The sequence below is a fragment of the Lycorma delicatula genome, chromosome 2 (assembly GCF_047948215.1).
Source record: "Lycorma delicatula isolate Av1 chromosome 2, ASM4794821v1, whole genome shotgun sequence".
In the NCBI taxonomy this organism is placed as follows: domain Eukaryota; kingdom Metazoa; phylum Arthropoda; class Insecta; order Hemiptera; family Fulgoridae; genus Lycorma; species Lycorma delicatula.
Genome location: NC_134456.1, coordinates 12,956,517 through 12,982,343, shown reverse-complemented (window position 1 = coordinate 12,982,343; position 25,827 = coordinate 12,956,517). Strand labels below are relative to the sequence as shown.

The window sequence follows — 25,827 nt, the reverse complement described above, 5'->3', positions numbered from 1 at the left end:
AAGTGCAGCAAAAAATGTGTATATGTAATTTAATAGGCGTACAAGGAAGTCATGTAGTGTCCATCAGATTTTTAAAATTTATTATTAAGCTTGCGGAACTTATACTTACATAAAATATTAAAGAGAATAAATTTTCACTTTAACTATAAATGGAATTTTTAATATAACAGCCAACCACACACAAAGGGATTATAATGAAATTTTCACTTATTTTTTAATTACATCTTTCTTTTTCCTGTTTAGCCTCCGGGAATTACAGTTCAGGTATTATTTCAGAGGATGAATGAGGATGATATGTTTGAGTGTAAATGAAACGTAGTCTTGTACGTCACAAGTCGACCATTTCTCAGATTTATGGTTAATTGGAACCCAACCACCAAAGAACACCGGTATCTATGATCTAGTATTCAAATCCGTATAAAAGTAACTGCTTTTACTAGGACCTGAACGCTGGAACTCTCGACTTGCAAATTAGCTGATTTGGGAAGACGCTTTCACCACTGCTAGAACAACTCGTTTTAATTACATCTAATAATCAGCTTATATACGTAATCAAGCTCTATATATAGTAGATTTAAATACATACCCTCACGCCGCGCGCACATACAATATTATTACTATATTTGTTTAAATATCAAATCAGGAATTAAAAAAAAAAATAGTATTAATTTTTTTTAGATGAAACATGACTTCCACGCTATTAGAGAGGTAGCTGCGTACCTGTTAGACTAGAAGTTCCGAATTCGATACCCGGTTACGATCTGGAAAATTGAGCTCAAAGTGAAAAGTAACAGAACCACATCTTTTATGATATAAATTATAGATACCATGATCGGTAAGTAAGGAGGTAACAATTAATATTATTTCTAAAATTAAAAGTAATCATATCCAACCGACCACCATATTTAACAGTTCAGCCTGTCTACAGTATCCAAATCAAATGGGTGTTGTGCGCATACATAGATCCACACATCTATTTATTAATACACTTTATTATACCTGTAAAGCCTTATTTTATTTTATTTAGATCTTTTAAAATATATTTCGTTGTTCTTAAATAATACTTGGGTGTCACTGGATAAAAAATTTAATTCAAAAATTATATTGAAAGTTCATTAAGTGACAAGGAATTAAATTTTTTCGGATCTCGGATTTTTATAATCTATTTTGTCACCTCCTTAATATAACTAACGAATGATATACTGAGGGTTTTGAGTTCAATTCTTGGCTTGGACACTAACTCATGTTTAAGCTTATCTGGATATTGCCAGTTAAAAAAAGGCAGTTAAAACCTTTAGACCTTCAGTTTAAGGTATTTTTCTGCTTGGAGACAGTTCGCAACGTAATATGCCTATCCTGATATCATCTTTAAAAATCATTATGGATAATGATCACCACACAATTACTTGCGTAATGCTTCTGTCTCAGATCGCTTATATTAATATAAATATTAGATACGGAATCGATTTATTCTTTACATTGTTCAGTTTTATTAAGAATCATCTGTAAATAGGTTCGTAATTAAAATTTTGAAAAGAATCGATTGCTATTCTGAAGGTCTCAGGTTTAATTCCCAACTTAGACATCAGCTCACATACCTATAGTTTAACCAGATTAAAAAAACTGCAGATCCTAGGTTAGATTTTCGGTTTAAGACACCTAAAATGTAACCAGATTAAAAAAAATTAAGGTACTGGGTTTCATTTTTTGAATTAACGGTTTTTTTAATATGCCATTCATAATTTGATCATAAAAGTAATACTTAAGCGCCCAATAGATTCAAAAATAAATAAAAATAATCAGACGATGAAAGCGAATGTAAAGCGTAAAGTGTCACCTTTTATTTGATATTTTTGACTTTATTTAATTGTTTTATAAAATAATATTCTCATTTCTACTATCATGTAAATGATGTATTAAGTGGTAGACTGTCTAATCTTGAACCCTCATAGATGGTTGGAGGGAGAAAGGGTTACGAAACAATCACGAATAGCAAAGAGATGCTTCGTTTACTGTCTCCTCCGGAACTACCGGAGGAACTTCAGAGGATGAATGAGGATATATGTATGAATATAAATGAAGTGTAGTCTTGTGCAGTCCCAGGTCGACCATTTCTGAGATGTGTGGTTAATTGAAACCCAACCACCAAAGAACACCGGTATTCACGATCTAGCATTCAAATCCGTATAAAAGTAACTGCCTGTACTAGGATTTGAACTTTAGAACTCCCGAAATCGAAATCAGCTGATTTTGCGAAGACGTGTTCATCACTAGACAACCCGGTGGGTTCAGCGAAGAGATGCTACCCAGATTGTGCTGCGCGGAACTGTTATGTAACAGTTTTTATCACGCATTACTGAAACAAACATTAATAATCTATTCATCTTAAATAATTAATTTATTAATTAACATGTTAAAAATTTTTTTTCTCTTTAATTATGAAATGCATTTTTAGGGTGTAAAAATATTGAGTCTTGCTGGGATTCGAAGCCAGAACCCTTTGGTAACATGCCTTACTTTCAAACGGTTTATTCTGTAAAAACACGAATCAACACTATAATTTATTAATCTATCGTAGTGCACGTGTTTTAAAATCTGAAAATTGTAATAGTTAAACTGAAATATTTGGACATACACAGATTTAGTAACTACAATGACAGGGTTTATTTATTGTGTACAACTATTAGATGGAATTCGAGTATAATATTGCACTTAATAATTACAAAGAGGGGTGTTAATAAAATCTTGTGTGCGTTTGTGTTTAGCTTGAAATTTTATTTAAAGTAACCTCAAGTATATATTGAAGTACGTTTCTCATCAGTGATTCTAATATTCTGTGAAAGAATTTCTTTTAAACAATTTTTTTAATTTAGTGGTATTTTAACGAAAATGATTAAATATTTTAATCAAAATAAGAAGTACTTTGAAAATAATATTTGCGTAATAGTCGATTATCCCGGTCTTCATACATAATCATTCTTCATATATAATCTAACTGTAATTAAAAATCCTTTTGTTTTTGTTTTGTGAAAAAATTGTTAATTACATTTAAAAAGTCCTTTTTAAATATATTACGAAAATGTTAAAAGTATACTATCGAAAATTAAAACTAAATTATTCAGATCAATAAGGAAGTAATAGTAAAAAAACCTATTGTAAAAAAAAAAACATGGCTTCGACAAACTTGAAGTCGACAAAACGACAAAATTGAAGAAAAAACATTTAATTACTGCGGCAATTTTGTACGTAGTGGTGATTGTGAGAGGGAGTGTTTACAGAGAATGGAAACAAGATAGCGTAATTGCTGCGACGGCATCCGACTCTCTCATATTACATCTAGTTAGACAAAACAAAAAAAAAAGACTGCGCCACAGTTAGTCAAAACAACTGTGTCAAAATCTGTGTTACAGCAAGTTGATGAAAAATTATATTTGTTTATACCATTACAAGTGATGTAAAAATAAACAAAACTTAGTTTGCATATTATGTAATATTTTCTTTCTGATAACTTATTAAGCTAAGTGTTTGTTTTAACGTTGTCATATACAATAAGAAATATGTAATTCTTTGCAACCTACAGTGGCGTATTTTAAAACTGTACCAAAGTTGGTTTACATAGTTATTTGTGTTTAGCTTATTCTAAATATTTTACGAGTATTAGTATGTTATATGAATACAAACAAGAATTTACAAAAGACTTGTACATATAAACTAGGTAAGTACTCTGAATAATATCTTATATTAAAAAAATAGTATACAATCAAATAATGTGATTAATTTCAAGAAGGTTAACTTATTAGCAGGAATGAAAATTTGATGAACTAAACGTATTATATCATTTGCGCACTTTGTACAGCTTTAAAAAATGATTACTTTTAGCTTAGCCAAGTATGTTTTTATTTTTGCTATTTCAACCCTCTGTTTCAACCAGAAAGGCCCTCGTTGTAAAAATAATGTAAGTACTGTGAATGCCCGGATAGATTACAGATTACAAGGTAATCATGAGACCACTTGTGCAGCTAATTACACTGGCACAAGTGGTAGATTGGAAGTCACAGGTACACTGGCTATTTTTAATCTATGCTTTCTGACTATAATGTGTGTTACCTTCATGAGTCTTATCTTTCTGGTACTAATCTTTCACTAGCCATAACTCGTAAACAAAGCATTTTAGGATGTATGTTTATTATGAACTTTTTCAATTATTTTCACGAGTATAATAGGTTATGAAAGTCATGGTAGAACTGTGTGATATACTCTGTATATTACCCATTTATTTGTTTTTTATATTATCATAAGTTAATACTGTTACTACTAATTTATATGTTTGTTGTTTACAGCTTTTCTGTAGAACTGACAGTTATTTAAATCCTGATTAAATTTATTTCTCACTCCAATCCCTTTAGGTCCTCTGAGCATTATATTTTTTTTCTGAAATTTGACTTTCTTTTTTATCATGCTTTAGTGACAAACAATGCTCAAATTTCATGAGCTAAGGTTCAGTTATATTTTTAAGTTACAGTATTTTTCCACAGAAAAGCTCAGGTTTATGAACTCAAAAATAGAATTAACATAATTAAATTCATTTGTAAAATATTAATACTGGAATATCCTACTCCTCAGTATTTCTCTATCGTACATTTTTACATCAGAAGTCTGCTGATTAACATCATTGTTACAGCAAATTTTTCATTTTTTTATTCTTAAATATACTGCTCATACAAGCTCAGTTGTATATTATACAAATCAAACATTTAAATTCTAACTTTTTTATTTTATTTGGAAAGGCTTTAACTGTGCATAAGCTGAGTGTTTTGTTTTTGTGAATGATATAAAAATATAAATTTTTATTATTAAAAAAAAAAATAAAAAAATAATGAATTTAAACATAAGAGAGATAGTGAAAATTAATCAAAAGCTACACTTTACTAGTAGAGCAGTGTACAATTTTTTTTTTTGAAAAAACAAATACTTTTACATTTAAAAAACTTTTTATTTATTTGCATTATGAACTCAGAGACCATTAATTAACGTTTGAAAAATAAGAATAACATTATGTGAAATTTACTAAAATGCTAATATAAATAATATTATACTATTTATAAACCTTTTTAAAAAAATAACAAAATTATAATATTAAAAAAACAATTGGCTGAAAATGAAAGTTCCAAAATCTTTGTAATGCATTAAAAGGCTTAATAATAAAAAGCAAAATTTAAACATTGATTATAAATTTTTATCCTGGTGATTAATAGTGTTGTAAAAATACCATTTACTACCATTTGTCAATTACTTTCCATGAATGTATTCGATGATTCAATGGATAAAATTATAGTCATTCTGTTGAATGACTACTATACATGTGTAATAAAAAATAAATTTACAGTAACATATTTATGATATGAATTTGAAAAGGCAACAAACAGCACCACTAGATATTGAAGATGACATCACTAATAGTACTATTAATACTGGTGGTGTAATGATAGGTGGTAAAAAATGAGGCATCAATCTGCGATTCAGTAAAAGACCCTGTAAAAAGTTAGCACAAATAATGAAGGACGCTGCTGTTCAGAAATAATATATATTGGGAAAGTGAGTATGTTAAGTATATAACATTTGTAGTAGCACAATAAAAATATAGTGCATAAAATCGGTACTTAATGATCATGGTAAGGTAATATTTGTCTACTAACTCCCATTTGGTGAATTTTTAAGTTTGCTTTTAAAAAATTATCAAAGAAATTGTAGTAAAATTTGTAGGATAACTATCTTGATATAAGAGATTCAGTTCTATATGATTATATCTGTGTATACAAACTAAATGTGCTGATTTAACATACAAAAACCGCTATAAGTGTAATTTATATAATGCATTCTGAGATAATCAGATGATATTAAGGACCTAAATATAGGAGAAATTATTTGAGAATAAGGAGAAGGGTAGTGTAATATATATTTACTAGCATCCTTGTTCCAATGTCACCTGCACTGTATGACTACTTGCGTTTCCCATCGCAATCAGGGGATCTTTAGTCAGTCAGTCAGGACTTGCTTTACATGCCCTCCCCATCTAGCCAGGGTCTCTGCCCCCTGGACGTACTGTGTTCGTTAAATTCATGCTTATGAGAATAATGATGATAAATAAAAATTAAAGCCAGTTCAATTTATAAAGACTATCAGTGTATTGTACTTCAGACAAACAATTTGGTCAGTACAGGACTCATTAATTGGTTTTTAGAATTTCTGCCATACCTTCACACACTATATACTGTACATAATCAGAATTACAAAAATAAATTACAATCATAATCTTACCAAATCTCATAAAGGTTGACTCAATAGCGGTAGCATAAAAGGGCAAAAATGTTTTTTTTTTATTCCTTAAAATATTAAAATCCAAAAACCTGAAAATGTTTTTTAGATATTTATTTGAAGAGTAGTTGCAAACTCAAATCAAGTGAATATCTCGTTTAATACAGTCAGAAATGGAGGAGAAAATTGCAATCATTGTTTAGAATTGTTTACTTTCCTTCACCCCTTTCAGAGAAATTAAAAAAAAATGGTAAATTTCATACTTCGTTTTAACCCTTAAACTCAGAATTTCAAAAAAATCTTTCTTAGTATGTCTGTGTTTTATTATATATTTGTTGTAAGTCATTTATTTTATTATTGTGTTTTGATAATTGATTTAGAGTAATATCTATCCATTAATATGGCAGACCATCTAACAAACAATAAATATTCTGTTTGTAATAAACACAAATTTAGAAATATTAGAAATTAGATGACATAAAATGAAATATTAGAAAAATATTACACGTATAAATACAAACAAAATTTCAATTTTATAAACCATCAGAAAGTTTGAGGGAGATGGTATTATAACAACTGCAACAAATAGAATTCGTATAAATTAATACACAATTTTCAGTATTTTAGTATTTTTATTTTTAAATTTTTATTATGCAGTAATGGAATTATTTCAATCATGGCTGAGGATACGGGATCCAGCAAAAGTATTTTCGTGAAAAATTAAGGTAAGCTATCTCAATATTCTACACTAGTGGTTCGTTTAATAGAATTTAAATATGTATGTCGATATACACACCCTTTTTCTGTAGGATCTACTGATGATTGTTTAACAATCAAAATGACCGTTTAGATTTATTTTTAAATAAAATTTTTTGTAATGGTTTCTGCAGTATAATCTTGTTTTCCAAAACTTTATGACAATTTTTATGAAATTTGATGTGACTATTAGCAAATGTAAGCAGATTTTGATTATTTGTTGTATCAGCATTTTAATCATATTTTATGTTATTCCTTTTTGTGTTGAATTTTTTTTTGCAATTGGAAATGCTTTTTTTTTATGTTTTCATAGCCCTGAATTGACAAAATTATGATCAAGAAAATTGCTGGAGATAAACCTGTGTTACAAATTGTTTAAAAATTAACTATTATATTTGAAATTTGTTTTTACTGTTTTGTTTTTATTGTTTATTTAATTTATTAAAAGTAAAATGTTCTTTAGTCAAAAACTAATTTTGTTATTGTTGATGTTAACTTACTGTAGTATTTGCAACTATTTTTTTTACTATTATTGACATAAACTAATATAATTTTTTTAAATGTTTGTCTCTTAATAATTTTTTGACTGTGTGTGCGTGTGTGCGCGCGCACACACATGAGCCTGCGCCTGCACAGTTTTAGCATAGTTGATGAGTAAATTATTTAATTAGGTATCTTGTTATTTTATTATAATAGAAATTTATAGTAACACATAAAATGTATTAATTACACAAAGGATATGTGTATTATGCATGCAATGCATAATATTTTTTTTATTTTACCTTTCAAAAATTAAGTTGAATATGGTGGATTTTCAAACACTCCTGTAAGCAGAGTCCTGCCTCACAGTCTGGGCACCAGTATACTGTATCCCTTCTCTTTTCTTTTCTATAATAAACTATACACCTTTTTTGAGTCTTTACATTCTTCCCAGATGCCGGAATGTTTTCAGTGAAGTGGTACTCAGTCAGTTTTAATGGAGGAGGTCCTATGGATGGTTGACCTATTTGTGGTTTTATCTCACTACGGTGATGACTACATATTAATTCACTAACTAGGATTAATCTAAGTGACAGGTGATCTATTTAAAAAAAAAATATTAATTATTATTTATTGATTTTCTATTTTTAAAAAAGAGGAATTATTTTCTAGGACAAAAAAAGAAAGAATTTTCTACTTTTTAACTGAATATTGCAAAAAATGTTAGGTTTTCTAATGTACAAGCATGTTAAACGCTAAAAACTGAAAGTGGTAATCAACTACTGGCCAAAGCCAGATTTAATGAACCAGCTCCATAAACCATTTAAGTTAAACAACAGTTAATTGTGGTTTCACTGCACAATTTACTTTTGACCATGCAATCGATGACAGTTTTATATATATATATATATATATATATAGTATAGTATTTAATTTTATTAATCATGCAATGACATGAATCATTTAGATGATTGAGGTAAACTACATTTATTATAATAATCTATTTATTTTTGGAAAATCAAAACAAAGCTATGACTATGTTAAAAAATGTTGTTTGCAATTATTTTAATCGGTTATTAATACTTCTAACCAATCGAGCATGGCCATAATGAAAAAAAACCTTTCCAGTGTAAAAATGAAGAAATTAAACTAAATTTGCTTTAATCAAAATAGGACATTCTATAAAAATATTTTAAACATAACTCGATGATATATAATCAAAATTCTATGACAGCACTAACATACGTTAATCATTAAAACTTCTAATATGCTAAAAAGTAACGACTTTAAGAAAAAGATTTCTGTAGGTCGACATTTTTCTCGTAAAAAAAAATGCATTACTTATTTATTATGTTTTCATTAACAGTTTAATTTTGGTTATCTAGAAAACTTAACAGATTTATGGGGCAGAGATTATGGAAACAATGGAACAAATCTTAGGACTACAACACTTCTTAATAATTACCAGGAAAAAACCCTATAGAAATCTTTTTAAATACATTCAATAAATATTTATGGTAATATTTGTGTCACAAATATTGCCAAAAAGGTGAGCTTAGTAACAGTATTTTTTTTTTTTTTAATGAGTAATGTATGCCAACATTATATTAAGTAAATATATGGTTGAAAAATTACCAAGCAGAAAATTCTGTATGGTAAATTGTTACCTTTTTTAAATTATGTATCTTGAGTAGTCTGGAAAATTATTAGAACAATCTATTCATAAATATTTTTAAATTTTTGTAAGGTTAATTAAAATCTGAAAATTGTAGTAAATGCAAAACAAAACTTTTTAACCTATTTATACTAGTAAAACAAATACAAAACACAAAAAACTTATTTTAGTTTCATTAAACTTTCTTTTGTTTCATTATTGACAAAAAACAAAACCCTAAACACTACTAAAGAAAAAAAAATGCATTTATGCAGTTAGAATCAATGTAACAGAAAGTAAAATAACACATTTAAATGAAATCTCATTATTTAGATAGTATGACAAATGGATAGTATCTGTTACTTCAACATATCATGGTATTGAAATGACTACAACAACTAAACTAATAAAATAGTCACAAAACCTGTTGTTGCTGTTGACTACAGTAAAAATATGGGTAGTGTGTATATTTGAGAGACCAGGTGCAGCAAAGTTTTCCAGTGGAAAGGAAAAGGGAGACTAGATGGAATGTTAATTTTTTAAAAGATTAATTAACGTAGCTGTTCTAAATTCTTACATAGGTTTTTTTTAAATATATCAGATTTAATAAAAGATTCAATCTAGAACACTAGAAAAAAAAAAATTATATTAGTTTAAAATAATAGCTAATAGAAGTATGTAAATAAAATGAAGCTTTACTCTAAAATTACAAATATAAATCTTATAGCAAAAATTAAGCAAAAGTATAAACAATGAAACTTATAGAATTACACATCTTTCCTGTTAATGGACAAACAGAAATTTCTTTGTTTAATTAATCATTTTTACAAATTCCACTAGAATGTAGGGAATTGTAGAAAAGATAGCATTACTGAAATCCTACAGATCCTGCATGAATATAGTCCAGAAGTCATTTACAGTAACATAAAATCATAGGCATGATAAATTAGACTGTGATTGTAATGATTTTCAAAAATTATTTTTTTTTTTATTTATTTATTTTTTGGTACTTTATTTTGTTTTTTTTTTGTTTTGTTGAAGGACAGACAAGAGACGTGAATGTTAAATGTGATATTTTTACCTTATTTTATAATTCCAATTACCTGAATGCAACTCCAACATAAATATTTTTATGATGCATTAAAAAAAAAGATACTGCAAGTTGACTGTTGTCTTTTTGTAACAAATGTTGAAAAAAAATTCAGACCACTTGTCGTAATATCAGCTCTTTTTCATTTATACTCAAATCACTGTGCCTTAGCCTCTTAACATTTATGTGAATCAGCAACTACTTAACAATAAGAATGTGTTAAATTTTCCAGAAAGAAATCCAGTGAAATATCAATAATTATCCAAATTTACTTCTGCCAGATTCCATAATCAGAAAGCATCATAATCATTATACTGATGATGCTTGAATGAGATTTTTTCCTAATTTTTAATAGTGTGCCTTACTAGATTTTTATAAAATATTTTTTCTTATCTGCTTTTTTCAAAATGTAGAGGTGGGTCACAAGTAAAATTAATCTTCATCATTGTAAGGATGTAATTTATGCTATCCTCTATTGTATACATTTGGTTATTGAAATTATAAATAAAATATGTCAAAAATATTATTTTATGTTTTATTTATTTTAGAATTAAAACTGTTATTTTTAACAGTTGTAAACATTTTTATGATTTTTTTGTATAAATTTTATTATATGGATGTGAATATGTTATTTAGTTATTGTAAAGATAAAGTTTTTTTTGGAGTATATTTAAATTTTCATTGTAAAAAGTTAATTTTTTTTACTTTCTCCTATAATTGTAAAGTAACCAGTGGATTAAATTTAGCTGTTTGCCTCACAAGTTTTACTTTTGTTACAAAAGCAACTGAGACAATGTAATATTGAATTTTAAAAATTTGCATTGATGTGACTTTTAAAGACTTACTTATTATGTTCTGTGCAAGAATTATTCTTTTTTCTATATTAAATTAGTAGTAACAATTTGTCAAATTTTTAGTCATTTTTATAATAAAAAATTACTAGTAATGAATTAATTATTAATACTCAATCTTATCATTTACTGTCTACAATTTATCATCAGGTGTTGTGATAGCAGGTCCTTCTTAGCTCTTTATTTCATTTCAACTGAGTACACTTCCTTGATCTTTCACAAAGTCTTGTATCGTTTAGCTGTTCCTCTAACCAACCATACTTATGCAACTTTTTTCTGTGGATCCATCTGCTTGAGCTGGAGTAACCAAAACTAGCTAAATCTTGTGTTTTCCATCTTTGTCTTTTGTCATTTCCTTCCATTTCAGATCTTGTCTGGTACAGTGTGGTTCACATGAATTTTAATACTACACTTTGAATCCTGTTGAATTTTCAAGAAGTCTTTGAATCCTTAGAAGTGACAAATTTCTGCAATTACGGTTTGAATGATTCAAGATAATGATTGTATTCTACAAAAGACTAGCTTCAGTTTGTAGAATACATAGTTGTTAAAAAGTGGACTACTTTTTTGTAAAATTCACTATTTCATATCATAATGTATAATTTCTGAAATTCCCTCTGATGTTAATGGATACTTACTTGGGAATTACCTTCAAATTTGGTTCTGTTAAATAAATTTCCGAAAAGCTCTTTTCTCACTCCTCCCCTTCTCTCTTTTTTTCACTATTAAATTCATTACTAAGTTGTTTAGTATTATTGATTTTATATTAAATTTCTGCAAAACTTTCTACACTCTTTCTACTTTCTTTCGAATACGTGTTTGAATGAATGTTATTTTATGGTTCTAATCAGTGTGTATTATAATAAATGGGAGTTATATAAATGACTACATCTCTTCCAGTATTTTTAATTATCATCCTAACGCAAAACTCAAATTGGGTGAACCCATCTTCTTCCTAACCCATCTTCTTTAATGAATCTACCTTATCATAGGTTTTAACTTATTGCCTTCCATTTTTCTTGTTCTTGAACATCTTTCATTTCTTTAAGTTTCTTCACTTCATGTAAGCATCCCAGACTTTATTCTTCTTTCTTTCCTAAATTCCAGTTTTCTACCTATGATCCTTTACTAAAGACAATTTTGTTCAATATATTATACTCCAATTAACATGTTATCCTCTTCCTTATTATTTTCATCTAATTTTACTTCTCTTATATTTAACTAATTTTTTAATTATTTTTCATGTAATTTTTTAATTGGCCAGATCATTGACATATAAATTGAACAAAGTAGGAGAAAGTACAACAACACTACCTTGAATTAAAGTACAATGTTGATTGTATTCATTCCCTATACTAACTTTCAGTGTTCTAATCATGAAGTAATTATCAAAAAATGTAAACAGTTTCCCTCTAATACAAATCTTATCTAATTTACCTAACATTATATTATAATCTACAAGGTCAAACACTTTGCTAAGGTCAGTTGCAACAGCAATAAAAAATTTATTATCATTTAAATATTTTGTATATCATTGTAATTACTTCCAGAAGATTTACAGTAGATGTATGGGAAACAAATCCATATTGAGTCTGATTTATTATTATTATTATTAACATTATTATTAATTATTATTACTATTGTTTATTACTATTGTTAATTACTATTATTTATTATTAAATCTACCCATTCCTAAAATCGATTTTTATGCTTACTCGTCAAAGGATACCCACCATCATTCCGATAAGAGTAGGAACAGAAGTGATATAAAAAAGAGCTGTCCGATATCTGGGTGTGAGTCTTGACACAATATTCACATTCTGGAATCACATTTTGAGGGCATGCAAAAAGGCTGCTCGAGTGATCACTTCTCTCAGCCAATTTATGGCAAACATTGAGGGGGACACAGGCCAAGCAAAAGAAGACTACTTATTGGGATCATCAGTCTTTGTAGTATGGAGCAGACGTTGAAGAATGTTTGAATGGAGCATCGATTAAACCTCCACCCAATCTATTCCCGATATATGCGATCCAATAATATTATTATTAACTGCATAATTATTTTTAAAATTGTATAAAATATATTTTAATTTTTTTGTAGCCTTAAAAAAATTATTTTGCTTAGAGCTTCCTCCCAGCACTAACAAGAGTGGAAGGAATGCTGTAACTGCAATTAAATTCTATGTAGTATATTTTATACCATAATTTATTTAATAAAAATAAAAATTATTAGGTAGTAATATTATTATTGGTCTTTGTCTCATTATATTGAGTATATATAGTCATTATTCTTTGTGAAAATATTAGCATTATAAAATATATTTTTATAATACCGGTGACAGGATTTCATTGATGTATATTGGTCCATCAGGTAAGTTCTTGTTTATATTTTTAGTAGTTAATTGTTTAGGAGAGTTGGATTTGGTAGTATTTTTCAGTCATTTTTGTAGATTTTTATACTTGTGTTGAAAAAGTTATATTTTATTAATCTTCTTTTGAATCTTACAATTATAGGCAGGATAGCATCCTTCTTATTCAGTGGAATTCTATACACCGTATCGATGTTTACATCATGATTGTGTGATTTAGCAATACCTTCCATTATGCAGCACACATCTTCATTTGGGTAACAGGAATCTCATGAATTTCTAAATTTTTGTCTGCTGTACTGTTTACATTTTAAAATTCATTTTCTTTCTTTGTATTCTTATAATCTGACTGTAAATTGTTAACAACAGTGGTAAATTCATCAATTTTTGCTAAGAACACCTCTACAGAATGACATAGTTTTTTAACATTGTTGCATTAGTAATTTTCAACTCATCTTTAATATCTGCTAATTGATGTGAAATCGGTAATTTGATTTCTTTAGTATTTCTTTTTTGAAATCCTGCAGGCTTGAATCAAAGCGACATTCAGAGAAGGATTTTTAACTCTGCAGATTTAATAAAAACAATTTTAAATAACCTAGATTATACCCCAATGCAAATGTTTTTGGAGACTACAATTGATGGCTGTCAGATAGCTTTACATTAAAGATTTATTTAGATATAGTAAACATTTTTGAGGTGGAGATCGAGAATCTATAACTTTATAAATAGCAGCCTGAAGAATTATAAAATGGAATTTTCTAATATAACCACCATATGCAGGGCTTTTGTATATATATATATATATATATACCAATGTATGTATATATATTTTTTCAAAACCATATTCTAACAATCATAAAATTTGAATAATGTATCACTATCATCTGGAATTATGTAAATTTAAAATTTCATGTAACTATGTAAATATTGTTGTCAACTGTTACAACTTACTCTGTCTTTAATCAAAGTGTCATTTTTCAAAAATTGTCTGTTGATTAATCATTTTATGTTTTTCTTTAAATTTAAAAATGAAATATTTTTCGAGTATATTCATGTTTTTTGTTGTTACATATTTCTAAATTATTTTTATAATTAGTGATATAAAAATATATACTTAATTTATGTATACTTACACATAAGTATTTAAACATATACTAAATTAGTTTATATTTTATATATGTATTGTATAAAAAATACATACATGTGTATATTTTTTTTCAACAATATTTTTTTAGTTTACAGATCATTATAAATAATAATAAACAATTGAACTTCGCATTAAAATTTTGGTTAATTTAAATGAATAGATCAAGATTGAATATATTGAATATAACAATTTATATTAAAGTAAGTAAAAAATATTTGATTTTGTTCTTTTAGGATTTTATCAAGTTTCTGATAAAATTTTCTTTTATATAAGTTTGTTTTCTTTTATATAAGTTTGTTTTCTTTTGCACAATTTTAAAACAAAGGCTAAAAATTTTCTAGAGCAGCACCCCCACTAATTTTAGCTAAGAGCCGCCACTGCTTACCACACACCTTAAATCTCTCTTCCTCACCACACATATTACACCTCCCACCCTCAACGCACATGTTGCACCTCCATACTGTATTTTATATAAAAGTTATTTTGATGGTGAGGTTTTTACTTAAGGTTTATTGCTTTGGCATATTCCAAAACTATAAAGCTTAGCTAATGCTGTGCATTATACAACGTTATGTGTACTGCCATTCGAAACTAAAGACTGAACTTCATATGTATGCTGAAGAAATTATTGAAACTCATTTTTCAAACCTTTATTATTTTGCCCATTTTTTTTTTACATATTGTTGATCTATGCAGAAATATGACAAAAAACTAATTTAAGAACCTATTTATATATTTCTCTTCATGCAGTGTAAAAAATAATATTTAAAAGTTCAATTATATCACTATCACTCTATCATTACATGTGATGAACAGGCCATTTTGTACTAATCAATATCATTTACAGTATAATTGTCATATTAATATTTAATAATTGTAAAATACTAGTAGTTCAAGTAATAATACGAAGATCATTTGCTCACATAAAAAATTACATTAAGTTAGGTAGTAAAGAACTATGATATTTATGCACAGTCACATCCCCAAACAGTTGGAAAAAAAATATGACTGAAGATTTCACAAAAATAATAGTAAAATTATGAAAACGATGAGAGAAAACAATATGTAATAGAAAGAAATAATAAAACTAACACATATGCAACTTAAGGAACGATCAAAAATCAAAACAAGTTCATGGTAACAGCTGTTCAGGATGCAGAATAAGACATATAGAATGGATAATTCTATATAGTATAATTGATATGCCACTAGCACTTCACCATTAAATTACAGTAAAAATTTAACTAGACACACACTGCAGTAACTCATCAACAACAGAATAAAACAGATAAATTTGTAATGATGAATCTCATCAGAAACACTTTTCAGCAAAAAAGTGGATGATGAGGTATTTCATCAAGGGCAATTTTTATCAAGGTGAATTACCTTAACACACCTTAAACAAGTGAATGGTTTTAAGAAATCTGTTATTAGTTTACTTGAATGGATATTTTAAATATTGTATATATTTTAAATAGACAGGCTATTTTAAATATTGTTAGATAATAAATGAAATACTTTTTTCCAAATCATCTTAAGTGCCATAGTTTGCAGTCTATGATGATTGTAGTAATCAGAAAATCATAGAAAACAAATTACGTTATAATTATAATTCTTTTCATGCTAAATCATTTATCAGATTTATGCTAATCATTTATCAGACCTATGCATATAAAGACCACCTAGAAATTAAAAAAATGTTTGTGAATAGTGCTTGCATAAGCAGTTTCTTGCTGAATGCAAAGTTATTTAATTATGAATGAAGGTCAGTTGAATATAAATAAAACTTTTGTCTTCACGGCTCGCATATGAACATGAGTGCACGGCATGGAGGATATTACCTGGATAATTCCCTGATTGAGAGAGACAAAGGACACTAACTGCCTCAGCATCTATGTTCTCTGTCAATACTGTTATCTCAAAGCAAGAGGTTCCGTTATTGGTGGTTCAATGTGTTGTCGTGAATAAGCATGCCAAAGTATAAAATTTTGACTAGACTACTTGTAGAGTTTAGGCATATGAAGTTATGTATCCAAGTCTATGACTTTATCACCAAATTAAAAGGAGAGTGTGAAGCTGAAGAAAATAAGTCACAAGCAAGCAAGTGTGATGGATTACAACATTTGATTGATCTGAGACCTCATTAAAGATCTGCACCTTAAGGTTGATGAAATTGCTTCAGAAGTGTGTATCAGTTAGTGTCAGTGGCGAGGTGAACTGGCAGAATCACCGATATTGGTATGACGAAAATCCTCACTGGATTGACCCATCCAATGTTGTTGGAGATGTTAAAATTATGGTGTGATATGGGATATGGGGTACCCGTGTGGTTGGACCAATCTTCATCGATGTAACCCTTAATTCCAAGCAGTAGTTGGACATGCTGAGAGACACTGTCTTTACTTCCCTTTTAAATGAAGATGGAACATGTCCTTCATTTTTTCAACAAGATAATGCTCTGCCACACTTTGGGCTAAATGTTCGTTGGTGGCTTGATGTTCAGTTGCCTGGGCAATGGATTGGTCGGCATGGCCCAGTGGAATGGCCACCAAGACCACCTGACATCACACCTACAAACTTTTATTTGTGGAGGCATTTGAAGCAACTTGTTTACGCAGAGAAGATTTGTGATATTCAGCATCTGCAACAAATAATTATACTGTGCTGCACGGAAATTGTATCAGAAGTGCTTCTGTGAGTGTCTGCTGACTGGATTAAGTGACTGGAGTTATACATTCAACAAAATGGTTGACATATTGAACCCATTATGTAGCCCTCCAGTGTCAATTTTGGATGCCAATAACTCCTACACCGTAATAGTTATGTGAAATCTGATTGCTGAAATGAATTCCTAGTAAAATTTCAACTGTTTTGGTACGTCACATGACCCACCCCCATTAAAATCCATTTAAATAAATGTCTATTTAAGTAAATGGATGGCAATTCAAAATGGCGGCCATTGTTGTGTTTTGCCTTAAAGGTGGGCCCTCATACCTAATTTACATTGGTGTATCCAAATGTTTCATTTTCTTTACTACTTCTGAAATAATAGGCTGTTTTGCGATTTTTGGACCACTCTTTAAATATAATACAGCATTTTGAACAATTAGGATCTTTTTTTGTAGGATTTGTTATGTGGAATTTTTATATAATAGTTTGGTATAATATATAATACTAGTTTGGTATTTTATATTTTGTGAAATATGTTAGTTACACATAATCTTGTAAATCCCAGTTGTTAAACCTTTAATTTATCTGATAATTACTTATCTAGTTTTTTTTAGTTTTGTATAGTTCTGTGAAATTGTAGTATGTATTTCAGTGCTATTTTGAAATAAGATTTATTTTTAAATAAATTTGACATCATTATTTATTTTAACATAACAAATGGGCTTTCAACATGTTGTTAAGCTTTAATATTTAACTCTTTTCAACATAGTGGCGACAACGTGGATATCGTTCTTAAATAATTTAAAAATTCTCATATTCAGAAATAACATTCTTACATTGCATTCTAATCATTATTTGAAATGCATTGTCTGTTTCTCCAGTCATGTTTATAATATTTAATGTATATTTTTCTTAATGTTAATGAAATACTCTTTTAAAACATAAGTATTTTATTACATATTTTGTTAGAATTCATTGTTTATTACTTTGAAAAAGAATGGAATTCTTTTCTTAAACAATGCTTATTAACTTCTCAATTACTTTAAATTATTGGCTATTTATTATTATCATGACAACCTCTATAATACCAAGTGAGCAACGGACTAGTGAACTGCTAAAGACTAAACACAGATGTGACATGTAACTTTTTATGAAGGAAATGAAAATGGAAATTAAATGCAATATTTGCATTAGCAAAAGTTTATATTTTTAAAAAAGAGGGTAAAAAATATTGGGCCCACTTTTTGATTAGCAGAACGCAGCACCATATATTTTCTCAACAACATCTGATGAGAATTTTTAGTCATCTAATACCTAGTGTTGCATGAATTAATTTGCCCAGACCTTGCATTAATTTGAATTACCTTGTCTCATCTGACATGAAATACAGCATCTATCTGTCCACTGACAATGTTTTTTTCTAGATATTTAAAATATTTTTTGTCTCTTTGAAATAATACAATATAACAATGACTTGGAAAGATTCAACTCAGGAATGAATGCAAATAAAATTGAACTACTCTATCATCTATAAAAAAATATGTATAATAAAAGATTTCTCCCTTTTAACTCAAAATTAGACACTGTAACAACCATTTAACCAAAGTGCTTAAATGCTACAGAAAATATGGCAACAGTCAAAGAATCAAGAATAGAAAAAATAATTATAAAGAAAGGAAAATTTAAAAAATGATTTTAGGTCCTAAATGTAACAATAATTATAAAAGAATGGAGAACAACAGATTAACAAAACGAATTGTTAATTATCTTTCTAGATAACAAGTAACTGGTTTCAAAAATAGATACGTAGTTATTTAAAAAATGAAAGAGTTCTGACAGCTTTTTGAAGTTGTTTTTTAATGCAGTTCATAGATGATTAAGATGAAAGAATATATATATATTTGTTAAATAGGCATGTTCTTCAGCAAATTTCTTCATGTATTCCATGGATTTTCTACTTGGTTTTACTGTGAATTTAGTATTTAGATCTGGAAGGGATGTTTATACCATATAAAAGAACAGCAGAGGGTTAAAAATAAAGATTTCATTAAAAAGTTTTATGGTCGCATCTTTTGCAGTTGTTTCCATGAAAGGACGGTCACCCTGAGGATGGAGGGAAATCTCCTGCAGACTAGTATTAAATCTTTTGCAATGTTGATATCCAGTATTTATTCCAACAGTCCTATTGATGATCTGAGGCTTTTCGTTGCATTTCATAACAACATGCTTTTCACAGGGTAGGGCTGTTAATCCCACACCCAACTACCAACCTGGAGGACCAGGGATTTTCTTATAAGAGTTCCCTTCTCGTGGATAGATAGCTTTCTCTCCAGCTTACAGAGAGATCTATCTACATTGCATTTTATTCAGGTTATCTCCCAAGCCTCATCTGCCCCCTCCACCTTTGGGGAATGTCTTCTTATTCCACCTTCAGATCCAATGAGCATCTTCACTTATTTTTGTTCACCTTGGGTATTTTATTTCCTCAGTGCCCTCCAACCTTAATTGGTGAGTGTACCCCTAGTTATATTGAACTATGATCTATTAATATTTTGTTACAGAACGCGAAACTGTAATTTTTTCAGAACGCATATAGTTTTTACTAAAATATAAGAAGTCTAATATGAGATGAGAAAGTACAAGATGCAAAGAAGTACCTTATAAATCTTTTTCTGTCATCCTTACTCAGAGAGCAGGAAGTTGGGTGCAGAGAGAGACAAAACATCTGAAACTCCAACTATAGAATTTCTGAGAAGCATATAGGAAAAACTAGAACAAAAAGAATAAAAAAATTATAAATTATAAGGAAATATGTTAAGAACGCTGAACAGAATCTGGAATGAAAAAATAAAGTGGTCTAGGCATCTCAAAAAAAAAAAGGAGTGTGGGAAGTTAGCTGAATTATTCAAGCAAAATAGGAAGCAGCTAGAGGGACACTCGGAGAAAGACTATAATGAAAAAATCTTTTCAAATAGAATCAGATGAAGTAAGTACTTTGTTCTAAATTTCTGATGTTGAAGACTTAAAATTAAATTCTCCAGTTTTGTTTGTGTTTTATCCATCTACTGGAAAAATAGCATGTGATTAGTCCCAGACTGAATTTCCTTAGAGACTATTTACCATTTGTTTAATTCTTATAAAAAAAAGTGAACTTTTAACTACGAAAAAATTAAACCCATTTAAAATTACTTATACCATTTTATTGGATTTGAAGCTTGATCTCATCAGTCAGTGGATGAGTTTTGCATTTGTAGTTGCTGAAAATTATGGTTGTAAGTAGATTAGGAAAAGAGCGTGATACCTGAAGTAGCAAATATTAAAATATTTAATACCTATGTATTAAAACTAATCGTGCTGATTAACAAAATCAATTTATCCAGTGTATCAATTTGAATAAAGTGATAATTTTGAAAAACCTTTTGTGCACTCAATCTTAAAGTGATAATGATCAATCTCAACACATGTGATGATTGGTACAGGTTTTTCAAAAGTTGTATGATTTATTAAATTATATTTCTTAATAAATGAAAAATAATTAAATTGACTAAATTCAAGAGGGTGAAGTATAAAACTAATATGAATTCCTTCCCCAGGATCTTTAAATTGATAATTTTTTATGAAAATTCATTAGATGTAATTCAGATATTTGTTGAAAATCTTATTCAGCAGTTTGGAAAGCTGTCTGTGAACATTACATTAATAATTGTTCAATCTGTAAAGTTAAAAACATATGTGTTGGTATAGTATCACATTTTTAAGATACATTCTGCACAAAATCTCTTAAAGAAAAAGAATTTTGATTACCAGATTGAGAACTAAGAATACTAAAGTAAAACTGAAAATGATATAAGTAATTTATATATATTATAAAAAATATGTTTTTTTAATATTTTTTTATCATTTCATAACAGGCAGTATGCATTAAAGTTTAACAAGTAATCATATCAGCTCTCAGATCAACATGTCACAAGAAAAATGAATTTTAATGAGAGGTAATATTTAAATCTGGTTTAAAATAACAATTTTTTCTTCAGATTTGACTTTTTACCAAGGTTCTACTGGACTGAAGAAAAGTTCACCAGTAAAAATGCTGATTCCCTTGCCCATCCAACAGCGATGATTACAGAATATTTGTTGGTGCTAGACTGTTCAAAAATGACCTCCTCTTGGTTGTAGTCTTCCGTTGTTCCTGAAATACTCTTGAAATATCCCTTACTTTCTTTTCTATGTCGTTTATCGCTTTGCTGAGCCATCACTTCTGTGATCTTCATTCAGGCTTTTACTCCCTTTTATTCTACTTCTTTTAGTTACTGTTCCTTTCTCTCCATCTCACTGAAACCAACTATGTATGCCTTGTTCATTTTTTTCATTTAGATTTTTCATTAAAGTGCTAGTCTTCATGTCTTTATTGCTCAGTCTACTGTTATTTATATGATCAATTATACCTCTCTCTTATTTCTGTTGAATGTCTCATTTGTAATCAAACAATGATTTAGCAGTTACAGAAAAAATATTTTTTTTATGTATTCTAAGACAGTGCTGTATTTATAATAGCAGAACACGTAATCAGAAAAATAAAGAATTTAGACTTTTGAGATGCGGTGCGGGAGATGTAGTACAAAATGAAGTTTAAGATAAAAAGGAGAAGAATAAATTGGTGGGCCATGTATTATAACAATTGTTCCTATCTCTGTTGCCCTTCCTGATTAAAAAAAAAAAACAAATTTCTTCCTTTTCCATATATAGTTTTATAATAATAATAATAATAATAATAATAATAAAGTGGGTATTAGGAGTATAGAGTTAAAAATAAAAAATGTTCATTCTTGGTTCCTTTTGTGTAAGGTTTACTTTTCTAGATTTTTCTTGATTTTTTTTTAATCAGGAAGGGGTTATTTAATTTAGTTCTAAAAGTAAGTCTTGTGGGTTAATACTATGAAGGAAGTCAAAAATCAGAATATATTTTAGACAAAATTGAGGATGTAGGATGTTAAAAGGATGTTGAGTTTCAGAAATAGGAAAAGTGAATGTAAAAATATAGAAAATACATAAAACAGTTAACAGTAAAAAAATTATTTAAATAACATTAAAAAATAGCATTAATAAGGAAATCAAAATTAGTACACCTACACAATTTTCCTTTTTTCTTTTAATCAAATAATTATTTTATCAGTCGGTGAGAATTTTCAGGAAAACAGATAGTGGTGAAATATTTTAATTTGCTGAGAAACAAAGACCACAACAAAGAGAAAAATCTAGAAAAGTAAACCTTATGCAAAAGGAACCAAGAATGGACATTTTTCATTGTTAATTCTACATTCCTAATACCCACATTATTATTATTATTATTATTATTATTATTATTATTATTATAAAACTACATATGAAAAAGGAAGAAATCTGTTTTTTAATCAGGAAGGATAGCTGTCATTCTCTGATGATCCAAACAGTCTTTCTCCTTTTATAGCATGTATTTGACTTTTCAAGAAGAATAAATTAAGGCGATTGATACCTATGATAAAAATGATTTTAACTTTTTTCATTCATGCACCAAAAAGTTTAATATAGTTTTTCTTTTTATTTACAGCCCTGTTTGCTTTGATTTTAACTTTTATTGTTTTATTATCTTTGAAGAGGAATCTAAAATTATAACAAGTGTTTTTTCACCAGAATACTATTAAATTATTTAACATTATATGAGTCCTTGTACAAGGTGACTGTGTCATTCTATAATAATGGGTGAGTACAATATTACTTAAATTTAATAAAAAAATAAGATTGTCCTGTGATAATTCTCTACTATTACTGTATTGACCTCAATCTTCTTATCAGAGTTTGTTGTGTAATATATGGTTATCTACCTAAAAATATGTAATGAGGTGTTGGAAAGAATATAATTCATAAGAGACTTTCATGAGATATCCATGCAAGTCCCTTATGAATTATATTCTATCCTACACCTCAGGTTCATCACAATTAGCATTGACGTGTGGTATTATTCTTTTATCAGTCGATTACTGTCATAGACTTGTCCAATAGCTTTAAGTAAATAGTGAATCCTTTTTTTGTAGTTATTATATTTCCTCTTGAATATAAAATCTGCCTAGTGACCTACGAGGTCTTGTTTATGTTGCCATATCTTGATATATTACCTCTCACTTCTCTCCACAATCTTTCAGTGTGCAGGGTATAGGCACCTGAATGAATTGGTATCTACAAAATTATAGCTATCTTTTGACAGTAAGGTGCCGCCGGTATCCTTCATATTGAAAAGAATTTTTATGTTCTTAAAATAAAGTCTAAATTAATTGTAGTTCCAAGGCATGCATACTTTATGAATGATAGGTTGTAGCGTTTCATGATCAGAGGTTGCGATTGTCACAAATGAACAATTTGAGACCATTCATACTAGCTAAACAATCCTATCCCTTCAATAACTCATCTTTAACTGTGTTTTCTCTTTACAGTTTTCACTATGTTGATTTCAACGATTCAGCCCTCAACTCTGACTACTTGAGATTCTTCATATATCACTACTGTACACCACCTACAAATGATTTTTCCAATCTACTTGTACAATTTACTGGATATATCGAGTTCATTTAGGAGCAGTTCTTGCCTAGGCAATCTAAGCGCCATGCAATAAGCAAAATATCTGGAAATAATTTTTTTTCACTCAAATTATGGTGTTCAAACAAAGTATATTTAAACTGTGTAATTTATTTACAACACTGTACTTCCACTTTCTCTTTTGTTTATCTGTAATTTGAACACAATTAAAACATTGAAAACCATTGTTTGTTCATTTAATTTCATTTACACATCACAGTTTGTACACTTTTATTTTGCTGTAGAACTTTGTGATTGTACAAAAAATTCCAACGCTTTACTATCATCACTGAATAATTTTATAAAACTTGTTATTGTATTCTCACAAAAATTATTCAGAAACACATTTTGATTTGAAGAGCATGCTATTCTGCTAGGAAATGACATTTATCTATTAATGAGAAATGTCACAAAACAACTTATACATGAACTTTAAAAGACCTAACAGTTGTTGACTTAGAACACTTGGCGTTCAATTCAATTCATGTATACTAATTTGCCGATTCTGAACTCTAAATAGACAATATATTTCATGATTAAGAAGATTGAGGTCGATACAATAAAGAAAAATTATATTTGTTTTATTATTCAGTAAGATATTTTATATATATCATTGCAAAAGAGGAAGCATTTTTTTTCAGAATTTCATTCTTATCATTTGATGTAAAATTTTAGTTTAAAACTGAATTTCAACTTCTTATTTTCTGCATTATTTTTACAAATTTCAAATATTTGAAGAAATCTATTGGAAATTATGAAAAATTCACATGTTAAGTATAAGTTACCTTTTTTTTTGTTGATTTTCCCAATAATGCAATTTCAATATTCTACAAATTCATTAAGAAATGAAATTAAAAAATTATGTATATTTAAGTACACTGTTTTACTTATGTTACTTAAACAATTTTAGATAAATGTTCTAATCATCAGTTTAGTAAGGCAGCAATTTATGTCTCTCAGTTTTACATAAAAGTAGAACATTTTTTTTTGTTTGTTTTGGATATGTGTTTTAAGAACACTATTGTACATGCATAACTACGTACTTCATAATTTCATCTTTACAATAAATGGGGAAAGGGTTTTGAAGGAAAGAAAATTTTTCATTGAAATTCTTGTCAAATTTGGTCATGTGTTAAAAAGAAGTAGTTACTCCATGTTTTGTAGAATAGTAGAATCTACAGGAGAAAAAGAATGCTTGTTAATACAAATTTGTTTTCTGCCTAGCACTTTTATTTTACTCTTTTGTTATGAATTAAATTATAATTCAGTACTAAATGTAGCAGTTTCAGGCTAATGGATAGATTTAAAAATGATATAAATGCTTTCAAAAAAAAGATTCATGTTTAATTAAAAAAAATTGTATAAAGTAGAAAATTAAAAATTCAAACAAATATTAAAACAGAATATTAAAACATTAAAATTAATTTTGGCAAAACAATAAATTCACTATGTTAACAATAAATCTCTATGTTTTTATTGACGGTGGAAGAAAGTTACAGCTTGAACTTTATTAATTGGTTATTTGAAAAAATTATGTAGAAATACCTTACAACCAGTAACCCAAAAATATTTTAACATGAATAGAATCATAATTAATGACTTTTAATGCAGTATTTATGCTTTTTTATGAATGAAAAGTTATTTGGAATATGTGCTAATTTTTTACTACATCTTTAATTTACAACATTTTATTACTGCAAGATGTTTAGATTTTTCATAAAAAGTGTAGTTGTATCACATGTAGTGTTTAATAAGGTTTATAATATTGAGTCGATTAAGGCTCAGTGTTGATGTCATATATCAGATTCATTTTCACTAGCATAAGTTTATTTAAGGATTTTACAACTGCATCATACTTTTTCATCTTGAACATGATTATCTTT

General features: G+C 28.2%; 1 protein-coding gene across 2 annotated transcripts in view; it reads left to right on the top strand.

The window, feature by feature from the left end:
- The first annotated feature begins 3,288 nt into the window (after window positions 1–3,288).
- The window catches only part of LOC142320474 (uncharacterized), a 62,895-nt gene continuing 40,356 nt past the window's right edge, over window positions 3,289–25,827 (top strand). Inside the window, exons 1-4 of one of the 2 annotated variants that reach the window (XR_012755398.1) lie at window positions 3,289–3,715; window positions 6,973–7,040; window positions 14,754–14,865; window positions 22,923–23,074. The gene's annotated coding sequence lies outside the window, so the exon portion shown is untranslated. Of the gene's footprint in view, window positions 3,716–6,972; window positions 7,041–14,753; window positions 14,866–19,973; window positions 20,322–22,922; window positions 23,075–25,827 lie in introns of those variants that run through there. The other variant, XR_012755399.1, reaches the window with a different exon arrangement.